Source organism: Megachile rotundata, chromosome 3 (genome assembly GCF_050947335.1).
Source record: "Megachile rotundata isolate GNS110a chromosome 3, iyMegRotu1, whole genome shotgun sequence".
NCBI lineage: Eukaryota > Metazoa > Arthropoda > Insecta > Hymenoptera > Megachilidae > Megachile > Megachile rotundata.
The window spans coordinates 19,565,349-19,590,763 of record NC_134985.1 but is presented as its reverse complement, the minus strand read 5'-3'; the positions used below and the strand labels follow the sequence as shown (position 1 = coordinate 19,590,763).

The 25,415-nt window shown below is 45.7% G+C and overlaps 1 protein-coding gene across 2 annotated transcripts in view; it reads right to left on the bottom strand.

Moving 5' to 3' along the window:
* Positions 1-25,415, bottom strand: part of LOC100881722 (Krueppel-like factor 6) — a 267,921-nt gene that overhangs the window by 68,274 nt on the left and 174,232 nt on the right. The window contains exon 2 of one of the 2 annotated variants that reach the window (XM_076530111.1): positions 21,724-21,836. The exons of the other annotated variant lie outside the window; for it this stretch is intronic. The gene's annotated coding sequence lies outside the window, so the exon portion shown is untranslated. The remainder of the gene's footprint in view (positions 1-21,723; positions 21,837-25,415) is intronic. 2 annotated transcript variants of the gene reach the window in all.

Sequence of the window (25,415 nt, the reverse complement as noted above, 5' to 3'; positions counted from 1 at the left end):
TACGTTAAAGAACCTATTGAATATAAGGAACGGGGCATTTCAAGAATCGTGGAAAACTAAAAATATGAGGACCTAAGAACTTAACTGTTTGGAGATTCAAGAATATGCATAGAGGTTCAGAGAGTCAAGTATTTGTGACCAGCGAAGTAGAAGCGAATTTAGAGTGTCAAGGATCTAGTAATCTAAGAATGTAGGAATCGTAGGAGATCTTAGGAATATCGCTCGTGGAATATAGATCATGAAAGTTGTAGCTTTGAAAGTGTAAGGTAGAAAGAAGGATCGATGGAAGGATGTCCAAGAAATCGTTAGAACGGTCCCAGAACGAAATTACGTAGCCTTCCTTGGATCCGCCCTCTGTTCTTAGTCGACTCGGCAAAGACTATCGACGACAAACGTACAGAGAGTTAGAGAGAAAGACATCAGCGTCCCTCGACAGTGAACACAGGAGGAGCCGAAGAAGAGACGAGATAGAGAGAACGTAGTAGGCCGTGCACATCCTCAGACTCTGTAATCTGTCGTCATGGAGACCGGGCAAAGCCTCTCGGCGCCTTTCCTTCTGAATTATTTACGGGCACCGTCTCCACGAGGACGGTGTCACGAGTCGAGGACAGACCCCGGTTGACCTGGATTGCGATCAGAGACACCGAAAGTCACTTTTTCCTATCTTTCGCGATTGCCGCTGGTAACGGGATCGCGAAGGACAGTCATCCTCTCGACGCAAGGGAGAGACCTTTTTTTCTATTACATCGCGCGTTCCTGAGTATTCCAACTTTATTGAAAATCGATCGGACGATAGTCTAGGAAAAGGATTCTTTTGTCAACGATATATCACGGGTCCCTGTCATCTCTGCTACAAATATGGAGGGTCACGTGTAGCAAAAAAGTAAATTTTCGGTTCTACCATAAAGAGGTTACATAATTTATAACCCGGAGCGTCAACAGCAATTCCGAGTGCGGAAGGGAGCGGTGTTTTTTATTGTTTCGCGAACAATGAATCGAAATTATGAAATAATCGTCGAATAAATTTGGCGAGAAAATACTGCATGCAATTTTTACGAATGTTAAGGATCGTCGAGTGCACACGGTTGCACGGTTCCGATGCTTTCCGTTCGACGTAATAATAACGAGCGGAATATGATTTACAAGTAACGGCGGGTTGGTAACATGGTAATTTATAAGCAATATCGGTGCTGATCGATGACACTTCCCTGTCGTTGCTCACAGTTACAGGGAACGATATTATTCGCCTGGGTTTATATTTGCCTCCGCGGGACAATATTAATTTAACATGCTATTAATATTACGGGCGTTAATTCACGCTGGATATCGTTAGTCGATTCGACAGGCGAATATACGCGTGGTCGCATCGAATATCGCGGTGCAAAGCGTCTGAGATTAATCCTGTCGATCGGTATACGTATATATCTTCGATCAAAAAGAAAACCTTCACAAGATTGACGTTTTAAGCTTTTAATCTTAATCTTTATATGACCCAAGATATCCCATTGTTAAATAAAGTTAAATAGCATAATGCGAACGCAGTTATATATATAGTAACTGTAGTTAAGTTACTTTTCGCAGTTTGTTTCCAGAGCACGACTTTCGTTCCGGCACGTTATAGTAAAAATTACCGAGAAACGTTGTTAACCCACTATGCAACCCCTCGACTCTCGTAGTCGACCGGAAGTTGAGCGTTACTTTTCTCCGCGAGTTCGATACCGAAATAACTTTGCAACCGTGCAAAAACTTGTAATAAAATTCAACAAGAACTGCGATTTCACCTTTCGCGAACGTACGAGCGCGCACAGCGTCGAGCTTTAATTACACCTGTTCCCGATACTTCTTGAGTCCTCTGCCACGCGCGAACTTTCGCCCCAAGATATTTCAAACTTCCGCTTAATTAACCCGACTGTTCGGTTCCCGCAGGAGCACGGTTGTCCAGTCGCGTTCGCCGGAACCGAAGCGAGTTCCATTTTTCAGTCGGTGGTATGTGCACCCTCGGGAACAGACACAGGGAATCGCATTATCTCCGCTGACGTTTACTCGAACGGAAGAAGCTCACGCTGTATTATTGTAATTGATTCCTCCAGGACGCGTAAGAGAAGGAACATCGACTGGATCGAAGGCACCACGGGCAGAGGGTAAGTCGATTATCGAGACTCGGTCGATAAGGTACAGGAGAAACGCCTGGCGTTCGGGCAGATTTACGTCGGCCTCGATAAACCTTCGAGATTAAGAGTGCCGAGTTTCTTTTCTCTTTTGCTTCCTTCTTGTCTACTCCCGGCTCTTTCTCTCCCTCTTCTCCTCGAGCAGGAAGGAAGCTTTATTTCGAAGTCCGCGGAGCACGTTCGGCCGTGATGAAATCGTATATACCGTTACAGATACGCATCAGTCGGCATTACGGAAACATTACGGAATGATCGATTTTTCGCGTCCAGCTTTTTCCAGCGGGACCGATAGAGCTTTGCAGTAGGCGGTGTCACGCACGATCAGACCGACGGATAAGCTCGCTCCGATCTCTGTGCCCTCGCTGATTTCTGCCGGCTAAAAGGCGATTTTTGCGGAAGAACAGCGCTCGACGACTCCTCGCGAGCTAAGATAAGGGCGAACGTGACGCTTTGTACGAGACGCTACCCTCGGATACGACGTGTCGGGCGAAATTACCTCGAGCGAAGATTCTTTCGGTAGAGAGCACGCGTCGACGCGTGGAATAAAGAACGAGACCCGATACGATCGTTATTGTTGCGGAGGTCATCGGTGAATGATATTTTATCTCGTTTTCCTTTGTTTACTCATTTTTCCAATTTATTTTAGCGCGCGTTCGTCCGTGGGTTGGTCTAGTGTTAATGTCAATCTGCCCCGTTAAAAAACTTTGGAAAATGACGATTGAAACAATACGGTCGACAAAAAAAATAAGGGAGGGAGTGAAAGGGAAGAGGAATAATAATAGCGGAACGTTAAAACGTTAAAATATATCGGTGGATGTGAGTCGCTTTTGAAACGCAGGGTGGAGGACGAATTTTCGGAGGCACGCGGTAAATGAAAATGTTTTCAATATTTCCAGCGGCGATAAAACTCAATCGATGGAAATCAAGTACCCTCGGCACGGGCTGCGTCACGAGTCGCGAAAAGTATTGCACACAGAGGATAAAAGCGTGCAATTAGAGAAATTGCAGCGTACCACGGTTGGTAGCGATGGTGGTGGTTGTAGCGGTGGCGGTGTGTGCGCGCGAGTTTATCGCGCATCAATCCGAATGATGGTGTATCGATGCAACGCGTTTTTCAAGTGCGTCGGTACTCGTTTCAAGCACGCATTTCGCCGTACGCGAAACAACGAGAGGAAAAATGAAGCGGGACCGGACGGTAGGAAAGGGCGGGAAAAAAAAATATTGGGAACCTTCGAAATCATATTCGATAGAGACGCGTTTACATCCTGCGTGTACCTTGTCCATGGGTATTTACATATCGAATGGAATTCGCATCTTTCAACACGGTCTATGTAAGTAAACAAAACACGTCGAGTAGTTTGATCGTTGCTCCGATTAATTCGTCGAAAAAACTGTCATCAGTATTATTGCTCTTTTCGAGAAACGTTGAACGAAACCGGTGTTTGCAAACGTCCGACTGGAAACTGCTGTTTGTAGAAATACGAATAAAATCACGGTCTCTCCATTTGTAAATTTAACTATTTTTAAAAGTGTTACGTTGCCACAATAGCGCGTCTAATGAACCTTTTAACCCTTCCGAACGCTGCATTCCTCGGGGATATTCTTTGGTAAATCGTTTCAGACAGCACCTTTAAATAGAGAGAGAGAACGTGCTCAAGAAGAAAGATTCACGGCGCGAAACGGTCTGTTAAAAGTTATGTCGCGAGGAAATTTTTGTTCAAGCGGATTCTCAGGTTTGTTCGCTTGGTCTCTTTTCGACTCGACGTCGAGAAGAATGCGACTTGCAGAGACAAAGCGTCGGGAGAGGATTTAGTAAAAGACAAGGAAAAAAAAATGACGCAAATCTACTTATAGCTCTCGATGCTGTAGGTTGTGAAACGCGAAGAGCTTAAACTGCAAACAACCTTGCAACTCGGTTGTTAATTCACAGATCCCTGCTATCCTTCGTTGTATCAAACTACGATAACACCCCTGGAGCAAGGGTCGAAGTTCCTTTTGTATCAACAAACGATCTTACCCTCTGATATTTCGTTACTGCTAGAGTTTCGTGAAGGGTCAAAAGATAGATCAACAAGCGTCTGTTAGAAGTAATCAGATGACCAATTAAAAAGTAGTCTGACCTTCGAGTATATCGAGCATTGGTGTGTCTTTTGATCCTCGGCGAATTCAGCTGTCATGTTGGTAAAAAGACGAGAATATCTTTTTATCAGGGATTACATAAAATAGCCTCGGATAGTATTAAATGTCAACAAACTATCCCATCATCGTATAAATTACGCAAGCTCCCACGCGTGTATCCGTCAACTATCGAGCTCATAAAATCGATCGTCTGCATTCTGCGCGGAAAAGTCGTCTTTTCCTAGAGCGCGTCACGAATAGACACTCCCCACGGCCGAGGTCAACGCGGACGAGGGTAGTCTTTTGCGCCGTGGCGCCTGTAACAAACGACGTCGTAACTACGTCGTTATAGAGATATACAGACGTTTGGGTCCCTGTTGCGTTCACCTTGCCCCGACTGTCGGCCAGACTCGCGATTATAGCATACCATCTTCAGGGTGTAACGGAGCTTGCCGCTTCATAAGCTTCGCCCTCGCATACCTAACGCTCTTTCTGCTCCTCTTTCTCCTCGACGCGACCTGATCCATCCTCGTGGTCGGATCGGTCGTGCACCCGGTCCCGCTCGTTCTCCACTGTGAACCGACCCTAAAGAATCGCCCCATTAACGCGATTTATAGCCGGCCAGAGTCCGAAATAAAATATCTATCCGGCCCTCTCTCTCCCTACTCTATATGCGTGCGTTTCACTCTGTCATAGCCACAGGGGAACGCGTCACGGGTCAACCGACAACGGCAAAAGTCTGGCCACGGGAATGCGAGCCGCCATTGCGGATGATTTTCGGTGTTCGGGGGCAGAGGAGCAACCCCGGAATCGATGTAGCCACGTAATGAGCTGGCATCGCGTATCGATGATGGATGTTTATTAGCGAAATTACGATTGCAGCTTCCGCCGGGCCGAAGCTGCCGATCGTAATGCGGATTTGATGAACCTCCAACCTGGACATTTGGCAAATATTTGCCCCGTAGGTAAATTGTGTGCGCCACAAAATCGATAGACACGCTACTCTTCAGCTTTTTCCTCGATTGCTCGAGTACAAGCGTGGACTGGACAGCTGATACGGTACGGAGGATCACCGGGCACAAACATGAGTTGTTGAAGGATTTCAGTGAAATGTTGCTGCCGAGAATGACAGTGCGATTGTAATCGTTGATTAGCGCGTTGATGGATCAAATATTTTATTAAAAATATAGATCTAAATTTCAGTGCTCCCTGCACCTATTAACCAAGTGTCTCACAAGTGTTACCGAGCTAGGCTGAAGTCCCGCATCGAATCGGCTGAACCGATTAATCCCTGCGTTTGTTCTTATTGCGTGAATTTGCATTTCTAATATCAGCTTCCAATTTGCCGTAAAGCGAGAACAATTGTCCGAGATTGAACAATGCTGTATCGAAAGGTTGAATATAAATGGCGAACTCTTAGCCAGTACTCAGTCTCGGGTGCACACGGTGCATACGTATGAAAGAAGGAGGAGAACCCCTTCGTATCCCATGGCGCAGGCAAAACCGCTAAATGCAATTTCATCGGGTGCATCGGCGCTCGTCCACGTCGCGGGTTTTCAACGAGGCATCCGACAATGCCTTTAATCAACAATAATTCTACGCACGCGGAGGGTTCTGACGAGGGATTTCCAGGTTGGAGGGGGATGGCTCCGATACAGGTAGGGTGGCAGGGGTCCGCGGGGAACAAGGGTAGTCGTACGATCGAGGTCCGCGTTACGTTTTCTCTCCGCTCCCTGCGGACCTGCGTCCAAGAGCTTCCGCCAGGGGAAACCGTCCACTGGAAAATTAACACTGTCGGGATTTTCGTCCGATACGTCGCCCCCGATCTATTCGCGACGCCGCGCAACCCCCTCGCACCCGTCGTCCCGTACTTGTCCGCTATAGCCGGACGAATTTATTTCTTCCGTCAGTGATTCCTCTCCATGCCACGTTGCGCACGTGCATTATACGCGTACGCGAACCCTGCCGCCTCTGAAAACGGAAACAGCCGCGCCCAGTAAGCTGGAAATTATTTTGGGCAACGCGGTATTACCATGAGAATGTGCCGTTGATTTTGACGGAACTCGTGCCACCGTGCATACCACGGAGAAGGGTATTGCCGCGATTTAAATGCATTTCGCGTTAATTGAGATTATAATCCGCTGCTTCCGCTGGATCTTCTGGATAAGCGATACCGGGAGCTCCAGATCCTGCCAGTTGCAAACATTTACGTCCTTTACCGTCCTGATAATAGATACAAGACGAGATTCAGCTCGGCGACGTTGCTAACGAAATAGCGTGCTCAAATTCGGATGCGCACGGTTTAATCGTAAATGAGAGAAGTACATCCCCCAAACGATACAATTTGTAACTCAAAATATGTGTATTAAGTTTCATCTAAATGAAATTCAGCGCATTGTGACCTGACTTGATCAGATTAGTAACTCCTCTTCTGAATCTTTATTCAAGATAGAGCGTTTGCGATGACTTTGCAAATTTCTCCAACATCCATCTGATCCTCTGACCAATACACGCGACGAAACAAATTTCCGACATTCGAACGATCGTGTAGCTCTTTTATTTAGCTTCCTCCTCGACTGCATGTCCCCGTCGACTTCCATCATTTATTTAACTTCCGGACTAAGCCGACGCGCACCGGATGGGAAGCGACGAATCGTGAAAGATGAAGGGCAACGATTACGTTCCCGTAGCCCCGACGCACGTGTCAACCGGGCACGAAAAGTCGACGATTTCGGCAAGCTGGGGAAACAACGAGAACTCTTTGCCGCGTTTCCGGATTTTCCTGTCCCCCGAGCCTTAGCTCGCCGCGTTTAGCGCGGACAAAGACACTGGCAGGAAATCGTTAGCGAGATCTCTTCCTATTCCAAATGGTGACTCTCTCTCTTACTCGTTTTCGTTTCGACCAACGGACCCTTTCGCTTTTCATCGCGATCCCCCGCCTTCTGGAGAACGTCGTTCGCGTTAATTTACACGGCGATTTGCCGGCTGCGAGATTAATGGGAATTTCGCTGAAGCTGTCGAGTCGCTGGAACGCAACGTTTTCCTATTGAAGTCGAACAAATTTTGCAGTCTTACGAGGTATGCGAGTTCGTCGCGAAATAAATTTGGAGAAAAGAAGGCGTTGACGGAGCAACAACTATTTTCTGTGACGTGGAAATACTTCGACTCTCGATGGAAGGTATGTAGGTTAACCTGACGAGAAGCGAAAAGGTGGAAAATTAAAGGAGAACGCAAATATGATTATTCGCGAAGGTATTTGGGAATAATGTAGAACTCAGAAATAAGAGATAACGACTAGGCGGATATTTCATGGGGAATGTCTATCGCAAAGTCACCGTTCCTAAAATTGTCGCGCGCAGTTACGTCGTCGCGGCAACATCAAGTCTTATCTAACTTCACGCGAACGATTCTACTTCATCAGCCAACTGTCCCAAGACCGGCTGCCTCCCAGCTGTGTGCGCATTAATCATAAATACTGTCTGAACTGTTCAAAGACGCGGTGTCGTGTTGCTCGAAGTGTCCGGTCGGTATGTACATCTCCTCCAGAGTAAATTCGATGAGCCAACTAAATCGACTCTTGGCCCAACAGCTTCCTGAACCCTGACTTCTTCCGACTATCGGTTCGAAAGAAATAAAAAGTAGTTCTGCAAGACACCGCATTCTCGCGGATCCCTCGGCGAAATTCAATCGACAGCGAATTCGTCGCCGAACCACGAACAAACGGTGGAAGACGAACACGCGAAGGGGATGGAATCGAATCGGAGAGGAAAAGAGAAGGACGCGGAGGAGCAGCAGGCGGAGCCAGACGTTGTACACAAGGGAAATAACATGCTTCGTCAACAGCGCTGCTGTAACTAATGGATATTCCGGCGGAATAGAGTGGAGAAACGGACGGTCCACCTCCGCCCGGAATGCACTGCTCCTCGTTATATCAACGACGTCACGGCTGCTGAAATTTACGAATCCTCCAGTCTCTACCCATTCCGCTCCTAGTCCAACCCGAGGGTAACACACACGTCGCGAGATTGCCTCGAAGCACGTGCAAACCCTCGACCGAGGAGAGCTTGCACGAGTTAAGACGCGCCGATTGCGTTACCACGAATGCGCTGGGGACACGAGGACCAGCTCGAAATTGGTTCTCTCGTTGACAAACGGTGGAGAGGTTGGCTACCGTTTTTTCTACAGGAGCGTGGAAATATCAAGCACGGTGATATAATCTGATAGCAGTGAAATTTTCACGTACTAGTAAAGCTCCCGAACTAACCCATACTGTAAAATTGAAACGAATTCCTGGAATTTATCTAATGATACGTATAAAGTTCATTGGTAATTTTTATCGAGGTCGATTAAAGGATTAACGTCTATCGATCGGTAAGTTCGAAAAATGGACCAGTTAATAATCAAGTGAACCGACCACGCTAAAAACCGCCGGAGAACGTAAATATTTTACACTGTTCGTCGCGCTTCTCCCGATCCTCTGGCCAGAAAAACTCATCGACAGAGCGGAATTGTTTTGTCGACGATCTAACTCGACCGTGCGCGTCTCGCTTCAATTTCGCGTATTTTTTCCATTTTTTTTTTTTTTTGGTCAAACACTGGCTTTCATCTGGTCTTCTATTTACTCTGAACAGACCGTAGAAATTTTCGAGCGACCGCAATCCGCTCGGCATCTGGCACAGGAGCGTTCGGATCGGAAGAAATAGATAACGAGAAGTGGAAAAAGAAGAACAAGAAACGAGGTAAAGAAACTCGCGGAGCATTTATAGCGGGTAAAAAGATCGGAGCCGAAACTAGCCCCCGAACGAGAATATCCGACGTATTCTTTGGCCACCGTGGCGTAGTAACGAGCACGGTAACGTTTAACTTTCCCCTCCTCCCCCCGAAGAAAAACACGTATCCAGTCTTGGTTTCGTTTAGCCCGTCTCGCCTCCATCAATTATTCCGGCTCTCGCGGTTCGACGAACACGAAATTTGCTAGAGGGATATTTAAATCGTACCTCTCGTCAGTTAACCGACCGACTAATTCGTTCCTGACGGCCAAAGACGAGCCTCGAAATGGGCGTGATCGTTGCGCCGGTTAAATACACGAAACGTGGACGAACCTTTGTTCTGACTCTCCGTATTTGCCTCTATCGAGACATGTATTTTTGAAATGCGTCTCGGTAAAATTTGCACGAACAAGGTTTGCAGACCTAACGGAAGATAGCTTTACGATCCTCGTGTCGAAAAACCGGTATTATAGAGAATGTAGAGACGTTCATCGTAACGCCAGATGGGACAGGGAGCTCTGCGTACGATAAAGAATTCAGCGAAGACAGGACAATGCGTTCGAAGATTCGAGAGTGGAGAACAAGTCGAATGGAATCTCGATCGGCCGAGAGTGTTCCCATCGTTTCGAGGCTACGGTTACGACGTCGCAGACTCATTCACGAAGAGCTGGCACGTCGAAAGTCGTTCGCTTGAAAGCAAGCCGGCTGCCGGCCGTGTACGCGCCGAGCGGAGCGGAGAGCGCAGACGTAGACTTTTACTTTCCAGCCCTTACGAGGCCGCTTGTTCTCATCAGCGTCGGTGAATGGCGCACCGCCTCCTACACCGTCGTCCGTGCCGTCGCCATTGTACGAATACGGAATCGATAGAATCGCGTGTGTACGCGGCATTATCCACCTGCCGGCTGCAGAAGATCCGCCGTAGACCAGACACCCCTCTCTTTATCGATATATCCGCGTAATTCGGACGATCGATCGAACACCGCCCCGAGTCACAACCCTTTCGTTCGAGTCGAAAGGTTGACGTTCTTCGTCAACCTTGCTCGAGGGCTTCCCTTAACGAACGAAAGATAACTCTTAATGGAACTTCTGGATTCGAGGGGGACTGAATCGTTCTTTGTAGAAGTGCTGGTCGGAGTAAATGCTTGCGAGAGGTCACGGACATCGGTAATTTTTAGCGAAAAAAACGAACAGAAATATATTTATAATAAACGTATGAACGATGAAATTATGGGGACTGTCTTCCTCCGAAAATATATGATTGTCGAACTCAAACATAGTTCTGCTATTATATATAATTATATACACTACATTCTTCATATGTCTACGCAAAAAATATATTAATGTTCTATAACAAAAGAAAACTGGTATACTTTGCAGGTTTTGTGGCCAGGCTTTTATCGTATCGATCGAATTCAGTAGAATAAGCGGCTAATGGTCAGACGTCGCAGCTTCTCAACAACGAAATCATTCATCGAATTAACGACAAAGAAGGGGAGCAGCAAAAGGAGTGGTTCTCGTAAAAGAAAGCGAAAAATTACATCGTTCATCGTGTAAACGTAAGAGACATTTGTACCTGTCACTAATCGCATTCATCTTCGCCGGTGTCGTCGGTTATGAAGGATCGCCGTGTTCGTACGACAGAAAAATTTCCCGAAAACAAACAGATGGCCCCGTGCATCGCGGCGATTTATCGCGAAATAATGTATCGATTTATGGAAATTAACGCGTCGATAAATCCAAGCCGATCCATAAACGTCGTCAAGGAAGGAGACAAAAAAGGAAATTGATACGGTTCCATAGAAAAGACATTTCCTCGAGCGGACCCGCGATACATCCACGACAGAAATATTTATTGCGTTAACCGTGTCACAATTACGAGTTATACGATCGAGCCACAAAAGCATGGGGGTGTTTTTTGCGCGGGAGCTTGTTTTTTTCGTGGAAGCATGGTCGACCAAGCTTGCTTCGAATCCAATTTCCAGGTTGCTTTAAGCGAATTTCTCGTTGTACACGCGAAGCTACAAATGCTCCGAGCTTCCCCTCGCGCGTTACGCGACTCATTCCGCGCGCGTGACGAAAACTTTCAGCCAGGGAGAAGTTTCGCCTCCAACGTTTTTCTTCTCTCTCTTTTCTTCGTCGAACGATCGCTGAAAGGTTGAAGGAACGACGGAATCGTCGTTGAGCCAATTTGTCGGACAGGACTTCGTGCCTGTTTCGCTTTTTACCCCAGGTTGGTTTTCGACGGGAAACGCGGCGAATTCCTGCGTTGTTTGAACACGCGCAGAAGCGTACGAAAAAGAATCGTCGAATTATAGTGATCGATCGAGCTTCTGGTTACGTACGATACTTTTATGTTGGTATCAACGTTAATGTTATTTGGCTTACTACGAAAAAATAAAAGGGATCGTAGGTGCAATGGTAGAGAGAAGTTACGACTGGAAACGGGATGGATGCTTCGATAGCTTAGTAATTTTAAATTATAGAGGCTTTCAATAATGGTTTACCGAGGTCTTACGTAGAGATCGTAGATTATGGGATGCGATCGTTATACCTCGAGCTACGGCCCGTTGCGGTGGGTCTATGGTTCTACCATCGTGGATGTTCGAACGTTTTGTATCGTTACAGTACTCATGATATATTTAATGGCTTCTAGAAGAAGTCAATTTGGTTATTTGTTGACTGCAGTTTAGTTAGCACTTCCAAAATAAAGCATACATCTTCGAAATAATATATTTTGTGTTACGAGATCCAAAGTTTACTTAACGATACCGGTAAAAAACGAAGACAGATAAAAAGTTATCGATGATTTCCCAATTGTATACTTAAGTAGAACCGGTACTTAAAGATACTTAGCTAATTTATTCTATAAATCTTGAAAAATTTGTCGGAATTTCGTCGCCTTTGTACCGTCGATATCAAACGCCTTTCAAGGTTGTTACCTATCGAAAAGTTGGAGAAACTTCCGCCAGGATATTGTTCTAGCAAGTTTCTCATCCGATTAGTCACAAGTCAATTCACATCGTGAAATTTCCAGAGGAAGGTAAACTTTTAATATAAGCGCCGCGCCGCCGGCCAGGATGCTATACATATATCATTTATAAGTTCGAATACCCTAATAGAGGGGTGAAGTTTAGAGGGGGTAGACGTGCTATGGTATAAGAAGGTACTTAAAACTTTTTAAAACGTTCTCCAGGTGACGTTATGCTTCAATTATTTACCTTTTCCTCTACGGCCGTCTATCGATTTTTCAGCATTTTATGACTCCTGCTTCCTGTTTCTCCAATAACGTATCGCAACCCTTTAAGCGCGCATAAAGTTAAACTGTGGAACAAAATTTCTAACTCGAGCTATTGTCTCGCGCAACGTAAGAAACGAGAGCTCGTATTTTGGATTTATAGAGATAAAGTTGTGCCAGATGCTTCCGGTGGATATTAACCTCCGAAGCGTGTACTTATTTAATTGAAAACGCGAAACAGGAGCGGCTCGAAGTTCGGCAATCCGACTTTCGCGCGAGCCATTAATAAAACTCGTGACATGCATATGCATGGTGGCGTACTTTTTTGCAAAGTTTAGCCCTCCCTAGTTTCCTGTTGCATATTCACGCGATGGGACCACTTCGTACGGTCGAAAATCTCCAGGGATTCGATTTCGAGTCCCGACAACGGCTTAAAGGAGAAACAGCCGATCGGGGTAATCGATATTCCTAGACTTATGACTTTTCATTTCTTACCCCCGACGCGATCGGGGAATCTAGTTCGAATGTATATCGGCGATGACGTTGAAAAATCGCGAGAATGGCAAAAAGAGAGCCGGAAATAGAGAGAAAGAGTATATCGCGGTCGGAGGGGTTGTCTCGTGGAATTCGATGGGAGGATTCTTTTCATGGCGGCTCTTCCTTCTACCTGACTTTTTAATCCCGTTTTCGACCGCCTTTCGAAAGATAACGCTGGAAAATACCTCTCGGCTTTATCTGTACTCCTGGAACCGTGAAACGTGCTCGTTCATAGTGTAGCTGGATTTATCGTTTCGCTACAAAGCGGAGAATCCAAAATATCTTCTTTATATTATAATACGCGATAATTACGGTTTGCTGGGACACACTGTTCTGAATATTTTAAGCCGGAGACAAAAATAGCCAGAATCCTGAAATTCGAGAATGTCATTTTTAATCTCGGTAAATTCTTAATAAATCCTAAGCTAAAATTACCACCAGATCCATTTATCGATAAGCATTATCAAACTTCTATCTTACGGCGTATTTCGTTTTCGAATGACTCCAAGATACCTTAGCAAATTATTTCTAAGACATGCGATTTATTTGGACAAATGCAACCAGAAAATATATGATAAGCAGATTGATTCAAAGTACACCGAAAGATCATAGTACGTCTCGATTTACCAGTTATTAAAGGCAGGCTACGTGGCAGTAATAGGATTTGTCTCTAACAGGGAAACAAAAGGATGGGTTCTAACCACGTCTCGCTAGACACCTAAACGAGCTCGATGATGTCACATGCAATTGCGTCGGCAGACGAACTTCGCATGGTCAGCCGTCACACCCGGTTAGAGTTATTTGCATAACACCTCGTGTACGATAAGATCGAAGACATCTCGTACGATCAACTTCTGTGTACTCGTGAAAACTGTATTCTCAGTAAACGATATAATAATAAGCCCGGGTGTTACGTGTCTACAGTCATTTTCAGCGCGGTAACTAGAGTGTTAAAGGTTAATTAGCACGAAGCACGGAGCGAACCCAGTTAGATTCGACCAGTTAGCTCGGTTCCATTGTCCCCGGTCGATCGAGTTTAATATCAAAGTTTGCCGAAAGGAAAGAAAAACTCGGATTAGAGAGGATCAAGGAGAAACGATTTGAGGGAGGAATAAATGACGCGGGAACACGAGAATTCGTGGTGGCGATTGTAGATCAGGCTACGAAGGACAGACAAGTCGACGACCATATTGGCAATCTGGCGATTCTACGTCAGTAGTGTCTATCTTTGGACATAACCGTATATAGAGAGAGCAGTTCGCCTGGATCTATTAAATCTAATCCCGAGCCCTCAAGAGCCCCTAAGATAGTTTCAGCTCTTCTGACCTGGAAATGAAATAAATCGCGGGGAACTTCTATATCCGTTCGAGTCAGGACCGAGATCTAAAATAAAGAGATCGAGGGCCTTTAATTTATTTCCACCGTACAGACATGAAAAACCATTCGTGCCCAAGAGAATCGCTCTCTTTATCCTTTCTCTTGCTCTGATTTTTCAGTACATGTTTCCAACTTTCTCTCTTGCCGGAGGGTCGAACGGTTCAAATTTAGACAAAACTCTGCAGGCTCATAGTTAACAAAAATATTCTCATATTTTTTTCAAACTGTTCGTTGATATATATATTTTAGACGGTATAGCTGTTATCTGCAAAATTCGGAATTGGGACAGTCGAGGAGTATCGAAGGTGTGACGGAGTTTGATCGAGCTAGATCGCGGCGAATTAATTCTTGACGAAAGACGACGATCCACGGACGACATCGAAAGCTCCGTCGGTAAATCAAACGTCTGGTTACGCCTCTTGTCTTGAAAGTTTCAACCGAAGTAGACGATAGGGATTCAGTCAGATCCGTTGAACCTATAATCCCGAGACCTCTCCTCTGTCCCTAAGACGATAGCAATTCCGGCTCCCTTGACCCGGAAATTCGCCGGCTCCCACGGGGGGCAGACAGATCCTTCTTTACCACCACCGACAACGGCACCACCCTTTCGTGATCGTGAAACTGCGAGAGGCAAAAGGAGGGAACTCGCGTGGCAGCGAGTGCTTCGTCTTCGAAGCGCAGCTCCGTGGAAAAGCGGAATCAGGCCGGGAACAAAAGCGCAGGAACGGCTCTGAAGGAGCTACTCCCGGCCATTTTCACGCGTGAATCGTTCTCTTTCCGTATGTACGGGCTGAAACACTCGCGTTTCGCCAGGAAATCGTACGAACGGTGCTTTCACGAGATCCCTTGGATATCCGACTAGTGCGGGCTGCCTCGAGCCAATGTAGCGAGTTAAATGAAACTTCTTTGAAAAATGTATGGCGCGTCGTTAAAGTTGCAATTCTGAAGCAGTGATAATTAATTTAACGCGAGAATGTAAGGAAGAAAAGGACGTTACGTTTAGAACCCCAACTAATTAGTTGCAGACCGTATAATCGAAGGACTAGCCTATAGTCACCGTTTCAAAAGAGAAACTTGAATAGCATTACGATCATAATAGCAACGTGAAAGGAAAAATGAAAGAGTTACAATTCAGACCTAATCCTTTATAATTAACGAGACGTATGTCTTTGTTCGATAATATTTAAACGAAACTCCGAAATTAACATTTCCGAAGGGGTCTAAAATTAGCGATTCCACCCGCGCCGCTCAATGTCCGTCATTTTCGCCGAACAATCTCCATCGACCTAAGAGGAAATCTATAACCCGCAGCTGTTTCGAATCGCACTCTAACGAAACGAATTACAAAACCAACAGCCAGAAGTTGATCGAACGATCCGGCAGCTCCGGGTCGCGAATAAAATAACAATAAATAAATATGCACATACGAAACGAAGCAAAGTATCTGGAACAATATCGTTCGGCAAACGGGAAAGCATCGGATATTTCCGCTGGAAGAGCAAAGCAAAACGTCTTCGTCGGAGCAACGAGCTAGCAGGTACACGCGAAACCGCGTTTTACCCTCGAACGATTTCGTGAATCCACCCCCATGGTTGCGATCGTGCAGCTGGTTTCGCCTTTCGTGGTTCCTGGAACAACGCGTGTTCGCCACCCTCCCTCGGCGAGGAGGAGGAATCGAGCGGAAGAGGCGGTCCGCTCGCGTGCAATTTCAATCAGCTGTTCGCGTACACGCGACGGACAGCGTGCGTTTTACCAGCTTGGAAGGGTGGTCGGGTGCGTGCTCGACCAATGCATTTTTCATGGCAACGAAGGCTTGTTGGCGAGGACACGAGAGGGTGCAGGGGATGAGAAGCGTCGAGTACCATGGAGCTCTGCGGTCTCTGGATTATCCGCCACTGACAGATGAATGCCAGCGTTCGGTCAGCTTGATTGGCGTCGTCCGTGTTCCCGGCACGGGCTTCCGTGGACGAAAAATATTTTATAAACGCACGGGTAATTGACGCGGGCCACGGCATTTCCGTGGATTTAACCCGGTATCCCGACCCGGCTTATCGTCGCTATCGTCACTTTTCCCGTCGAATTTTCACGCCCATCAGGTCGTGCTCTTTGCCGTCGAAACGTGCTTTTTTTTCTTTTTTTTACATTTTTTGGGCTCACGCTGGTCGCGCGTTGATCGCGTTGCTCTTCGATACGATTTCCTCGCCTCGCCACGCGACGCTGATCGATTTTACCGAAACGAACAAACGTCCGTTTAACCCAGCTGCGCGAGACCGGCTCCGCGAAAATGATTCTATTGGATTTATTAAAATAGCTCGTTACTCGATCCGTGTTTTCTTTTTCGGTCAACTGTTTCCACTCGCTGGTAAACCGGAGTTTTTCGAACGCTCTCGAATCGGGGCTCATTTATCACGGTAACGTTTATTGGCTCGACAATAGAGAAGTTCGCCGAGTGATTCAACGGGGTAAACACAATCGAGTTTTTAACATAATTAACGAGTTATTGTTGGCCATCGATGCTTACGGTAGTGCAACAACAAGGTATAATGGAAGTGGGTAGGTCTTTTGTCCCGATGAAATACAGCGAATGAAATCAGCCCACGTCCGCCAGGAATGGCTACGATTTTTCCCTGACGAGGACATTTCCTCCGCGAAGACTTCATCCAGCTAGACGCCATAACGCGAGCTTATTGCTTCTTCGATCTCCGATTCGTCTTTCGTCGCGACCGTCTTTGACCGTCGACGCGGAGCTTAATGGCTACACGGGTCCGCGCTGGCGACGCTCTGCGCACCGCCATTTCACCGGAAATACCGCTATTACGCGCATCTGGCTACGATCGAGCCGACTACGGCCAACGGCGTGTCTCGGAATTGACATACGGTTAAACATAACCGCGACCCGTCAACCACCAGCGGAGAACGAGACGTTACTTGCGTCGCAGATCGTTCCGAGAGCCGTAATCGCGCAGAGAAACTTGGCTTTTAGATGCATCAACGTTTTTATCGCCATATTTATCTGCTTTATTAACTCTTTCATTGCTGTACGCGTATAAAAGCGGTTAGCAGCTAGTGCATGTACCTAGGGCGATCAATATACATTATCTAATCTTATCCCCTTTTTGCTAGTCTTCGGTAGCGTGTGTGCAATAGTTGGTAAACTTTTATTGAAGTTCCCTTAGACATAATTTTATACAAGCTGAAAAAGTATGAAAAATGTAAGAACTTCGATGTCGACTATATCATTGTTAGGGTCAGAAATAGGCTCATAAAAGAACGTCGTATGGAAAGGGGTCAATGAAACCTTACCGATGTCGACAAAAAACGAAAAAATTGCGCCGGAGTAAATAAAAGTAACTGTAACTTCAACAGTTCGATATCGAACAATGCTCCGAGGCCGGAAATTTCACGGAGAATCATATGTTTGCAAATGGGGAATCAGTTTTTAAATTACAAGTTCGGCAAAGCGATACGGTGTGCATTCCGATCGTTTGAAAAACCACTGCACCAGTTGCAGCTCGTTTCACCCTCGATGCAAATTTCCGAGTTGCACCCGAGCGAATAGTCATGACAGGGCGAGTGCAAAACAAAAACGAGAAAAAGTAAGAACCCGCAAGCTAGCTGACCATGAGGGGTTGGCGGAGAAAAGGGGTGGCGCGCACGAAACTCGTCGGCTCGCATTTCATTTCGCTCGATAACCGAAGTTATCTCTTTCCAGGATCAAGAGTGCACCCCGGGCCATCGCGGTCACCCGATCTCGCCGGAATATCGCGACTGATAGATCCCCCGGTGTCGTATTACCATAAATATCACAGCTACGCTTGCGTACACGCTCGAAACCTGGCCACGGGCGAATTGTAACGTATCACAGAAGAGTTCTCGTTGCCGCCGACTTACGAGTACACCGGGATTACGGTGCAGTTTCTACGAATGGGGGGTGGATCGAGGGTGAAACGGCCAACAGGGACGAGGAGAAGGTTATGGTCGAGCCGTACACGTTGCTATTATTTACGGAGCAAGTTGCAAAGTGAGAAAAATTACGTTGGCTCGGCTACCTTGCCGGGACAACTGTGCTTTATGTCGCGAGGGTCGACGCGTATATCGCACCCTGCGCCTAGCAGACCCGAGGATGTTTACGAGTTTTCAGCTTCACGGCGAAACGCACCGAGATTACGCGGTCACGCTGTACGTCTTGACGCGCATGGCCGGCCAGTTTTGTTGGGTTTGTGTCGAAAAGAGCTGTTTACAGCGAAACGTAGATAGTGAAGATGTATACGTTACACGCCAGCGAAGTGGCTTTGAAACGAAACGAGCCAGTCTTAAACCTTCGTTAAAATAATCATCCGCTACGATATTACGATAAGTCTCTAATACGATAAGTTTATGATCCAATCAAAAGCGATTAACTCCGCTAAATACATAATCGAACAAACGTTCCACGTTTATAAATGATGTCGAAGAAGAAAGATAGGTCAAGAACGCTTCTTTCCCCAGTATATCGAAGCAAAGTGACGAACCCACTCGTTTAACGAGCCGCTCGAGGAGCGAGCACAACAACTGGTGCACTTCGCAGCTCGTTGCAGAGCGCGGATGCTTAATGCGCCGATAATTTAATAAACACGAGTTTGGCGCGCGCAAAAAACCCGGTTGAACGTCGAGACTAAATTAAATCGATCGATAAGCGCTGATTGACCCCCTCGAAAAAAAAAGAGAACTGGAACGATCGAGTGTGCACGTCGAGGCATAAATAACACACCCGTCCCGACAACGACCCTCCTTTTTACCATATTCAGTTCTACCCCGCCGAACGATCTCGCGTGCTAATTTTAATTTATCGTTCCCGAGAGAAAAATAGACCAGAGGATCACGCGCCCTTCCGACCGGTTATTTGGAACATCGTCGGATCGATGTATCCGCCGGATCGAACTGCTGATTCTCGCTCGCCCTGTGCCAAAATTCTTCGTTAAGCCAGAAACGTAGGAAAAAAGGCCGGAGGAAAAACGCGCGTCGACATCGACGCGATTAAAGCATCGTTAGCATCGATTAGTCGCGCGAAATTCCGCTGGTCGTCTCGACGTTGCTCGCGATTTCAGCTGTTCTATTACACGACGTTATTTATTGGCAATTTTCTACCCAACTTGCAGAATTGTTATTAAAGTAGTAACTTTCGGAACATTGTAATTTCCAATTAGAGTAACAAAAAACAATATTATTCTGTTGAATCCTCCGGTGAACGGACGGGGTTGAAGCATGAAAGAAAGCCGGATAAATTTATGAGCAATCGCTGTATCCTGCAACCTTTGAACGCAATTAAGCTGGAAATTTCGCGGGCATCCTGCGTTCTTTCGAGCAAACGTAGCAAGCAACGAGAGGAAATTACGTCTACGCTTATGCGAAAGCGGCATAGTAATTGGTGGCCGTTTTTCCTACGTGGAAAAGCGGCTTTGTTTGCCAGGGCTGAAATGTTCGCCAATCTGTTCGCGGTATCGTTGCGAAACGTCAGCGCAAAAAATGAACCAGCAACCTCCAAGTTCCCTTTTTCACGAGCGTGTTTTTTCCAGGGCTTCGTTCGGCACGATATTCGATTCTCCGGAGGAAATTGCGGGTATCGGATATTCGTAAGATCGATTCGATGAACCAACGATCTACAAATTGATCAGTTACACACACGCACGCGTGCACACATCGTTATACTTTAACGCGTTACCGTACGGGTTTCATCGAGTTTTCAATCTGTTCCCGCTGCAACTTTAACGTCGCGTTAAAACTGGCGAAACTGTTTTCGAACGAGCTCGATCTTGTACGCTTTATACGCGCTGACGTTATTGAATTCGTAAGCTGATTCCAATTTATGAATCTCCGGGGTGTATCATGCTCGATTCAATCTTTAAAGAGGCCGCTGATCGATCGACCTACCTGACGCCTCGACGTTCAATCAAACGCTACGAGTTAACGTATCAACGCCTCGAATCGAAACTAATTTTATTCGAGAGGATCACTCGATAACTGGAAGTACAAACGGATATCCGTGTAATCTTTGAATAACCTAATGAATCTCGACAGGAATTTTCGAAATAAGGCGATTCTCGCTCGTGACCACGTGCGTCGGCTGATACGAGCGTGGCAAGGAAACGAGCGAATCCGTCCGTCCATAGCAGTCGCCTTTCTTCCTGCTAGCATAAATGTTTAACTTGGAAGAAAAGGGGCCAAGAGATAGCGCGGATTTGCTGCTTCTCCGTTAAACACATCTCGCGAGACGAAAGGTGCTCTTAGAAGAGCCGTTTCCAAGTTTATCTTGTCTACATCTCGACCCTCGAACCATTGACGTACGTCTTATGCAACGAATGATCCGTCAGCATCGCGCGATAAAAAGTATCCGACCTTCTTTTTCCGATAACGGAAAGAACACGTCGCGAAGAACTTCGCGATTGTATAAAAATTTGTCACACGGAAAGGAGGATAACGGTGGATTAACTTTGGTCCGTTCCGAAGCGCGGAATGGTAAAAAGTGGACGATTGCGGTAGTAAATTTCTTTATGACGAAGAAATTTTTCTTTCGTTGCTGAAATTGTGCTTTATGCCGGAGGTTTTTCTAATAGAGTCCTCGTAAAACACACAGGAAACGACACCGTGTTTCTTTGTTCCATCCTAGGGGACTATTTATAGCGAGGCTCAAAGGAAACATCGAAATTCTGCGCGCACGAATGAAATACGAATCCCCTGGAAAATGGCGATGCGAGAAGTCGTTACGAGACGGCTGACTACGTGTTTGGAAGTGCATGGTCATACGATACCTTCCATATACTTGTTTTGAAACAACAATAGACCCCCTGTATCCGGAATGTGCAAATTGTACTGCGGAGCTTCCGACCCTTTTTGTGTTGACTGTTAATGGACATCGATAAACATCATCGAAACGATGATTTGTTAGCTACGGATGGATATTAATATTTCAGGAACCCCTGGGCCTATTTAGCCCCACGTTTTCCATTGGAATCATCCAAACGTTAAACAAGTAAAATACGCTCGAAAGAGATCGTAACGTTGTCTCTACGATTTTTCGACAAGCTGCCTATTAACCTCGAATATAATGAAAAAATGTAAATTTCACGGCAGGTGTGAGACACGCGACACAGGGCTAATTTCACACTTCGCGAATCAAATTCGAGTAAAATCATAATTCTTGAGACGAATCTCTTAATTCAAAAAGAGGAATCACAGCGAAATGAATGTTCGGCAAATTTTACATCAAACAGGATCAATCTGAGCAACAATGCGGAACAATTGTCTCCCAAATGAGAACAAAGGTAGAGGAGTAATCGCGAACGCGAGGAATGTATCTCGCATATATGCACACGCGTGCACGATGTTCCGCATATCACGTAAGAGGACGATTCGCAGACGTAAAAGGGCTCGCTTAATTTTGCAGAATCGCCGACTCAAATTCCGGCGGACTCGGTTGCGCGATTAAGCGTATTCCATTAACTCGAAACGCAATTAGAAATAAAGGAGCTCGCTAGAATACCTGTGATTCTCGACGTCCTCTTATCTGCCACGGTATTGCGACCCCTTGTCGCCAATCCCCAGGACACGGGCATCGTTCCGGAAATATTTAGACCGGCGAAAATTAGCGCTTACCTGGAAAACACCGAGAAAAAACAATTTAGCTTGAATTGTGTTTGACGCTCGTTTCGCGCGGTGCAAATATAGCGTTTAAAATTTATTTCACGTGCACCAACGTTTATCCTATTCTTTCTCTCGAATTTTCTTTTCTATTCAATTTTCCAAACGAAATTAACACGTTCAGAAAGTTGAAAATTCGAGAATTTGTTCGCTCTATTTGCTCCGCGCTCGTTTAGAGAAGTTAAAGAGTCAGGAAGAGGATAAAAAGCGGTTCACCGTCGCGCCACTCCTTTTTAAAAAATGTTAAGGTGTATTTACGCGTTACGAAACCAGGATAAGTTTAGGAAATGTAACTCTCCGTATTTACGCGTTTCAGAAGCAAAATACGTTTATGAAACATAATATCGTGAATAGCTTTTACGAGTTGCGACGCAACTTGGAAAGCTGCCGATATGTGCGCGGCTTTTCTGAAACGCAGTTATAGAAAATTTCATTGTAGTCACTCCTTGAAATAGTCGGGTGAATGGTTTTCAGCTTGTCGAAGATCAGAGGGAGGACTCGATTGCACAACAAAGAGAAGGACAAACGATTCCAGTCGTTCGATGAACGAGCCACACGATTTATTAAGGTCCGACCGATTACTATCGATCTTTGGCCCGGTAATTATCGCCGGACGCGGCGTGAACCGTTTCACGAGAAAATGAACAGCTTCTGTTCGCTGCGAAACGTTCTAATTAATATCGACTGGATAAAGAGAGATGCAACGCTCGGCCAGGCCCGACGCAAAGGTGCTCTTCCGTGCGTCGAATAATCAACACTGAACGAGGCGCAAACCTGGCCAGCCGAGCGACAAAATCGAAAGTAACGACACGCCGAGTAATTATTATTTTGATCGTCGAGCCGTAAGGACGAGCCTGCAGGCTCGTGAATGTGGGGAGGAGAAGAATAGGAGGGATCGAATCTCATATCCGACAGGCTGGCTCCATGGCTTTTGATCGAATGACTCTTCCCTGCTTTCCGGTTTCGCGGACACGTTTCGCACTTGGATTATACTAATCGGGCTGATACTTGAAAGCGATTATAGAACGGGAAATCGGTTTATATTCGCGCCTGAGGTTTTCTACGCAATCTGAACGGTAAAACATCTCCGCGGATGTTGAAATTATTGCTTCCTAATTGCAGGTGTACGTGTAATTGGCTTTTCCATCGTGCGCTGCGGTCAGCCTTTTAATTTTAGAAAGGAACAGTAGGCGTTTGGTATAAACGCTTTTGGCAAGAAGTTAAGTGAAATTCAATCGAAATGACCTTTCAGTCGAAGAGAGCGTTTGTAATCGCAGAGTTCAGCTTTCTTTAGATATTCATTAATCTTGTCTTATCCGACAGAACAAGTTTCCATATCCGCTAAAGGTGGCAGCTATAAATTCCGATATTATAATTAGCACTTAGATAGAAATTGATGCGAAGAACAACTGATAAAATTGAACCGTGACGTTGTTAAACACAATGGTAATCGCTGTCAGACGAAACACCGACGCTTCAACTGCGACCGCGTAATTTCTCGTCGGTTCCTCCTTCCTTTTTTCCCTCGCCAACCTCTCTCGTGATTCCGTAATACAGTCGCTATTATTCTCTGGACGTAACGACCTATAATTATTTCCAATTGTTCCGAATTTAGTGGACCGTACGGTGTAGAACGTATCCTGGCGCGGTGTTACACAGAAGCACGAAAATGCATTTCGGCGGAGATTTGGCCATCGGTGACAGCCGTTTGTTCGTCTGGAAGCTGAATTTCTCGCCCAGGACCGACTCGATGCCGTTTTCTCTGTACAATCGCCCGACCAAACCGTGGATCGCGTTAATTCACGCTAGGCTGCCAGCCTTCCTTAATGTCTCAATTCTTGTTAACCGCGTCGTTTAGCCTCGCTGCGAATTCGCATGAAAATCCCTTGACGAATATTGTGGAGGGAAGAATGTTCGTTTTTATTTATATTCGTTTTAACAGCTTATTTTAACATTTATTGAAATTAAGATTTATCAAAAGTTTAAGTACGATATGTTGCTAACTTTACGGACGGATCTATAGAAGTACATAGATGGCTGGGAGAGTATCTGGTAGCACAGCGAGCAATTTCTAAGTTCCCATGTCAAACACAGAGTCAGAAGTTACTCATGGAACAGAATCTAAGTACTCTACGTCATCGAAATATTGATAATGTAGAATCGATCGATTAAAAGTGCCAACCCAACCCTCGGTAAATTAAATAATTTGAATAAGTGTCAAAGTACCTAACAGCAAAGTGCAAAAACCATTATCGTCTCGCAACAAACTCGTGAATCTATAAAAAGTCCGAGAACAAAAGTGCAAGCTAGAAAGAGAGGACGAAAGCGAACGGTGCAGTGGCGGCAGAAACTAGTTAAAAATCTCTCGATTTACATATTCCTTTCGGCTCGATGCTCGTTGATTGCGAAGCAATTTCTACGAATGGCCGTCGGTCCTCCATGGAGCGCGTTTCCTTCGAGCGGCGCGATTCTCTCGCTCGTTTCGAAGCTTCACCACCGAGTTGGCCGAGTATTACGCGTTTTGCATACATTAGCGAGCTTTTATTCCCTCTGTCTCTGTCTGGTTAGGCGAGACAATTCGTTGTACGATGAAAGCCTAGCACGGTTCGACTACGAATTCGGGAATCGTCGAATGGGAAATACGTTCGGCGAATTCGTTACCGAGATTAGGTTACATCGGTTCGGGTAATGCGAGCGGGCAACACGCGCGCGGATAACGCGAGTTCGGCGTTCCTAAATTAAGGCTCGACGAAATATGGTGTTGGCCATACGCAGGCCCCGCTTACACGCGTACTCTGCCGAGATAGCAGAATTGGCAGGAAATTGCAAATTGCCGGCGAGCTGGCCGCGGCTGTGCACCCACCCGCCCGTTTCGAAGGTACGAAATAACCTGACCTGCAAATTGAAACCGGTCGTCGCTTGTTGAAGCGGCACGACCACTGATAACCGGTCGTACGCCAGCTGACGACCGATAGCCTTCCCTTCCAAAAATCATTACTCCCTCTTTCACTGCTGATCATTAACTTTATACTTTCCACAATACCTTTGGGATGTCTTGTAAATCTCTAAACACACTTTGTCATTTTATATTTTAATGGACGTAGCAATTATTTTTGCTTTCTCAGCCAGAAGACGATCGCGGCAGAAAGTCTGATTTCAATATTTTTATCGCATCTATGTGGATCTGTTTCATATTTTTATTATAGAGAGCGGAAAACTTTAAAGAGAAATCTGCAAATGGCATTTTTCGTATTTTACCGTGAGTGTGCTCTAAAAATTGACACACGTACCTACGCAGCAATTTCATAAACGTTGACTGTCAGTTCAAAAATGAACGTGTATAACACCACATGTTATGTTTTCTGTACAGTTCATCATATTTTTCAGAAATTTGAACAAGGTATTTGAAAATTGAAATCTATCATTATATGTTAAATCTATAATATCTAACGAGTTATACAATCCTCCGAAAGTGTAAATTTTTAAAGCACAAAATTTAATCGTAAATACACTTTGATGGCAGCGGAGATGAAA